Here is a 6,165-nt window from a genome sequence, read left to right on the forward strand (position 1 = left end):
TAGAAAAGGGAGAGGGGGGAAATGATAGGACAAACACAATCTGAAAGGACCAATAGGTGTTTCAAAACAAGAAAATGCATATTGTCTGCAAAGGAAAAACTGGCATCCCCACCATTATCTGTGTAAAACACTAAGGCAAGCGTAGGGCATATAATTCACATTTCCTAGCTTCAGTTCAGGACTTCCTAGCTTCTGTATTGAAGTTGGTGCATTATTATTTGGTAAATGAATTTTAGGAATATCCCTATGAACTAACATGCTTCTTTGGAATAGAAGGTTGAAGAATAATAGGCAAGAGACAGCAATGACAGAGTTCCATTTATTTAAAGACATAACAATATTATAACCCATTGCATGATAATAAATGATCTTCTGAGGGCAATTTTATATGAGGATCCAATCTGGGTCAGTCACTGGGATCAGGGGTTTAGTCTTCCAATCTTTCAGACTTGTGCTGGAGCCCATCCTCAGGGAACTTCTTTTTACCGGAAAGTGTGCAACTTTATCCTGTTAGGAAATGGTCATAGCCTAACTAGTTGGCCAGGCAATATATAATCCAACATTGTATGTTTGTATTGTGTAAATGTATTATGTTGCTTTAAGAACATTGCTGAGTCATTCTGCATCCTGATTGGATAAGCTCTGTAGCCAATCTATTTAAGGAGAGCTTTATTGTGGTTAGTTGTGAACACTACACCATATTTTTACCTGCTACTATGCTGTAACTATTGTTGATTTAAATGGTCATTGTTTGATCATGGTTTATTTATTATCATTTCCTGATATTTATTGAACTGTTTTTATATTGTTCCTGAATGTTCCTTGTATTTTTCTACAAACTGATAAGAAGATTTTATATCCCTGGATTGATCTTATATTGAACTTTATATGGCTAAGACTTGGATTGTTAAAAGACTATGATTTCGCTTTACCCTCTAAGTAAAGTAATATAAAACCAGTTTGTCTGCATGTTATTCACAATTACTCTCAAAACTGTTTCCGTGCGTAAAAACTTCTGATGGTACTCTGCTTTATGAACCATGACTCTGGTGGTGACACAACAATATCCTTAACACATATATATGCCTTCATTTGTTCAAACCTAATTTGACCTGTTCATTATACAAACCTAAGTTTTCACTGATAAAGAGCTACAAGTGATCCTTCCTCAGCAGATATAGCCACTTAATACAAATATACTACACATTGTCAAAGATATAATATTTTTTAAAAATTGGGCCTCTATTCAATTTTTGAATAAAGGAGTAGGTGAATAGCTGAGGGACACATACATGAAAGAAAGTTAACAATCAGTTCCCAGCTTCCCTTTCTTACATGCCATTAGTGCACCTTTTAAAATCCCCCCCTCAGCTATAAAACTATAAATTGACAAAGTTTGGAAGAAATGGGCAAGGCCTACAGTATATTTAAGAGTTAAGAAAGAACAGAATTCATCTTCTTCATCCAAGATAGCTTGTGGCTGTGGAATTCACTCACATCTTATTTCATATCCAAATAATTAAAAAACGCACAACTTGACTGATGTACATTTTTTCTTTTTTTTAAAAAAATAATAATTATATTAGAGGCATGAATAAAACAATAAATAGAAACAAAGAGAGAGAGAAAAGAATCACAAAAATATATTAAGAAGACCTCCCCACCTTCCTTGTGACAAGTATCAACAATTAAATAAAACTCAACACTCCATATCCCACTTCTTAACTATTAACAAAATATCCTCTGAAAGTTATTCAATGGCCCCAATATCCTAATATAAAGAAAAGTTTATATAAATTAAAGTTTAACATAGCAAAAGATCATTTCCCTTTACAATATACAAGTCCCAATACACATAAATAACATCTTATTTTCAAATACACATTCCATATCCATTCTATACCTGTAGGCACATCCATATTTCACAAATATAAAATGATCCTGATATCCCCCCAAAAAAACCCCAAAAGAAATAATTTATCCTTTAAAAAAATCTCATCAAGCAATCAGTATTAAAAAATAATCCAAAAAGAATCACCCAGAATGATAATGTGAAGTTTCCGAAAGATGCCCTAATTAATTCATGAGCTTGCAAAGCTTTCAAGTTGCCAGATAACACATCCCATTTTTATCCCTGATTGAATAAACCAACTTTGCAATTTTTCTTTCATATAAAACAGTCTTTCTCCATGATCCATTTGGATGGTTAAGAACCATTTTACAAATTTCTTTGGTGTCTTAAATGGTCTCTTTTGTAAATCTAACAAAGGGAAATTATTTCAGTTATTCTCTGGGATTCTCATTTTTATTTCCTTCTTGGTTTTTAAAACCTTATCCAGTTATCCAGTGACAGATTTGAACATTCAAAATGTTCATATTCTCCGCAAATAAATTTTGCTGGATACACTATCCTGTTCTGTGATTTCTTCATATTGTAACAGGCTGTTCACTCAAAGATGCAACATAGCTCCCATTTCTTGATGCTGATCTCTATGCAATTTTTCAAAGATGTCTCTAAACGCCATTGTAAATTGCTTGCCTTATATCTCCAATCTCAAAAACAATTTTTCTTTTCCATGGGCATACTTTTCTAAAAAAAAAAAAAAAAAGTTTCAAAATCTTAATATTCAAAGTCAACATTTTTGAAGCCTTAGAATGTTCTGTAGCCAAAATATTATTTTATATTTTGCTGTTTATTTTAAGATTTAGAAATTATAAAACTAAATATTCATATTCATATAGTGAGGATTAAGAGTGTTCATTCAGCCAGTATTTCCAATCTTGTCATTTCAAATTTAATTTTAAATCCATTAATAGGCAATTTCCAAAAATAGTTAGCAAGGGAAGTGCACAAATTTAGTGTCCCTGAAGGGCTCCAATTATGTGGCTGGAGCAAGATAGTGATTTTCCTTCTTAACCTCCCCCACCTCAGAGTGCTGTCTTCTGATCTCATTGTGAGGTAAAGGAATGGTCACAAGGTTAAACAGTTTGGGCAATCTCTCACCATTTTCTTTATTCAGGAGAACATCAAAGGGCGGAACTAATCTGTTTCAGCTTGTCTGTGGAATTGTCTTCAGTTGACCATAGAAACCACCTGATCAACATTTGTGCTGGAGTTTCTTGCAAAATCAAATCCAAAAGCACACACAGATAACTGATTCAGCAGGATTCATTAACTTCTTTATATACATAATAACAGATGAAGTAAATTTTACAATACCAATAGCAGAGTTCTTTCAACGTGATAACAAGTAGAGAGATCAGTTTCCAGTTTCATTTCAGCAGACAGACAAGCCCAGGCTTGTTTCATTTCAGAGCTGAGCACAGAGCTTAATACAAAGAGACCCTCCTCTATACAGGACAGTTAAGCTTCTGCACAAACTCAGTTGCCTAAGCCACACCCAGACTTCAGACTTAAGTTTCTGTTTCCAAATAAGCCTCATTGGCTGAGCCTGTTACCATGCCTATTCATTGGTTGACCTTGTCACCATGTCTCCATTCAGTCCCCATTGGCTGATCTATTCCAGTCCATGAATATTCATACTCTGACAATTTGTTCCATATTTACAGACAACCTGTGGAGCAACTACCGGCTGAAGGGGAGGAGGCCCTAACAGGAAGAGTTAAAAGACATTTCAGCTTAGACTATGTGAGGGAGAAGGAAACTTTTGGAGTTCATGCATTAGGAGTATATCTATCCTTTCCCAAGGGAAGGCAAATATTCTGGTGAGATTCCTGTACACTTGCATTCATCAATAAAGAAGCCTCTTTGATCATTCTTGGAGCTGTTCTTCTTGCTTGTGCCTGACACAAACTTATCACTAGGCAAATAACTCCTGTCTTTAAGCATTAGCTTCAAGCAGCAGACACTCACTGTCATGAGATAGCAAATTGTTAGCTAATTCATTAGTATTTAATTACATACAATGATACAGGGGAAAAGAGAGTCACGTATGGGATTTGTTACCTCATATCTTAGAATAAATTGGCAAGCTTCTGAAATTGTACTCCTAAACTTGACCATGGAAAATAATTTACTTCTAAGAAAACAAAAAGTCATATAATGTTATTTTAAAATTTTTTACATATTACATGCAATATTTATATATTGTATTTCACACTTCAATGAAGAAAATGGGACAGCAGCTCCTGCTCAAATCATCAGGCAATTGAAAGCCAACCTCAACAGATGCTAAGAAATGTGATAATTAGATTTTTATCCCACTTATTTTCTCGACAATAACCACCCTGTGTGGAATGGATTGGGCTGAGAATGACTGGCCCAAAGTCACCCAGCAGGGTTTCATCCCCAAGAGTAGCCTAGAATTCACAGTCTCCTGCTTTCTAAACCAGCACTACACCAAACTGGATTATTGAAAGACTTTGGAAAACTTTATTAAACCTGACATTTTTTGAGTGCGCCAGACAGGATGCTTTCAAGTACTGAACTTTCATGTATTCTAGTTTTAAAAAAATGGATATGGGGGACTACATCCACTACATATAGGAAAAATACAAATAGATATTATCAAACTTGTTTCTCTGCCTCCCCATCCCCAGTTCTTTGAATGAGACAGAACAGTAACCACACCTGAAAGAATCCTTGCAAGAAACTATAAGGATGCTTGAAACCCTGCCAGAATAGAACAAAGTTACATCTAAATCCAGCATCCTGTTTCTTATAATTATTAGCCAGATCCCATGGAAGCCAGCAGGCAGTGTTTAATGATGGAGTCATAGCCATTTCTTGCTCTTCTTCTCCAGTGACAGTGTTTCAGGGCATTGTGCTCTCATGCTTGGAAATAGTTGACAAGCATCATAACAATTGTATCTTCTATGAATTTGTTTTTGAAAGATAATAATGCATGCTGTGATTAGCTAGCTCTCTTGTTCAGTTATGTGTGTTATAAAGAAGTTTTCAATTCCTCTTTTTTAAACCTTTCACTGTTCTGATTCATTAGGGAAATCTCAGTAATAGTATTATGGAAACAAGAATTATTCGCTATTACTTTTTCTGACCCATCCATAATTTTATATTCCAATATTATCTCCACTTTAATTCTGTTTTTTTTTCTAAATAAAAAAGTATGACATTTTGAGTATTTGTTTTATGAAGAATTTGTCATTTTAATAGGTATTTATTTCTATATTCTTTCAAGTTCTCTATATTTTTGATATAACAACCAGAATGTTATGTGATCTAATTGTAGGATAAAAGAATGATAACATTTGTTGTTTCATTGCCAATCCGTTTCTAACCATCCCTCAAATGAATGTTTCCTTCATTCCAGTTGCCACATTAGGTTGTTGTTTTCATTGAACTATCTAACATAATCTGACTCCTAGTTACCAATTGTCTATTCATACACTATCAGCCCATATACAAAGTTGTGTTTCATTGCTCCAATATTCATCTACTCAGTTTCTTACACCAAACCATTTCTATAATGTTAATGTAAATGATTGGAAAAAGGAGACTAAAGAAAGTTGCATCTGAATAGTGAGTAATCTGGGACTAAATCTGGTAACAGTTGCTAATTTATGCCCAATAATATTTGCAAAGCATTAAGTGTCATATAAGGGCTGAAGGTGTCCACAATGGGAACTAGGGAGCCAGTTTGGTGTAGTGGTGAAGATGTTGGCCTAGAAACAAGGAGAACTTGAGTTCTGGTCCTGCTTTAGACATGAAAGCTCTCTGGTCTTGGTAGCTTTGGGCCAGTCACAGACTCTCAACCCAACACACCTTACAAGGTTGTTATGGTAGGGAAAATTGGAAAAGGAAAGAATGTTAGTTATGTTTGCCACATTGAGTTTAAATAAAGAAAAAAAAGGTGAGATAAAAATCTAATCTGCCCACCCATTAAAAGCAGAATGAATTGTTGTGTAAAACATATGACACTGTCAACCCTCTATTTTGAGAAAAGGCTAAAAATCTATTCATTTGAAAAGGCAGAAGAAAAGGCTCATATTTAAAATCTGGGTTCAAAACTCATGCACCCGATGTTTTAAGGCGTGAAGAGATTGATTGCTGCTGTGACTGGTGTGAAGTTCAATCTCCTATTAATAACAGTATGGAAGAAAAGCTATGCTCTGTCCCCAAGAATAAACAATGGCTACAGATTCTCTTGCAATTTTGCTGACCATTACCATTGTCATTGCCTTGGT

The 6,165-nt window shown here is 34.7% G+C and overlaps 1 long non-coding RNA gene across 1 annotated transcript; it reads right to left on the reverse strand.

Annotated features, from left to right (window-relative positions):
• Nucleotides 1-305: 305 nt before the first annotated feature.
• On the reverse strand, nucleotides 306-3,337 carry LOC148114555 (uncharacterized). The gene is made up of 2 exons (XR_015733025.1): nucleotides 3,005-3,337; nucleotides 306-2,590 (listed from the first exon to the last, which is right to left on the reverse strand). It is a non-coding gene; the product is annotated as an uncharacterized LOC148114555 (long non-coding RNA).
• Nucleotides 3,338-6,165: the final 2,828 nt, after the last annotated feature.

Source organism: Pantherophis guttatus, chromosome 3, assembly GCF_059756535.1.
Source record: "Pantherophis guttatus breed Tessera chromosome 3, ASM5975653v1, whole genome shotgun sequence".
Taxonomy (NCBI): domain Eukaryota; kingdom Metazoa; phylum Chordata; class Lepidosauria; order Squamata; family Colubridae; genus Pantherophis; species Pantherophis guttatus.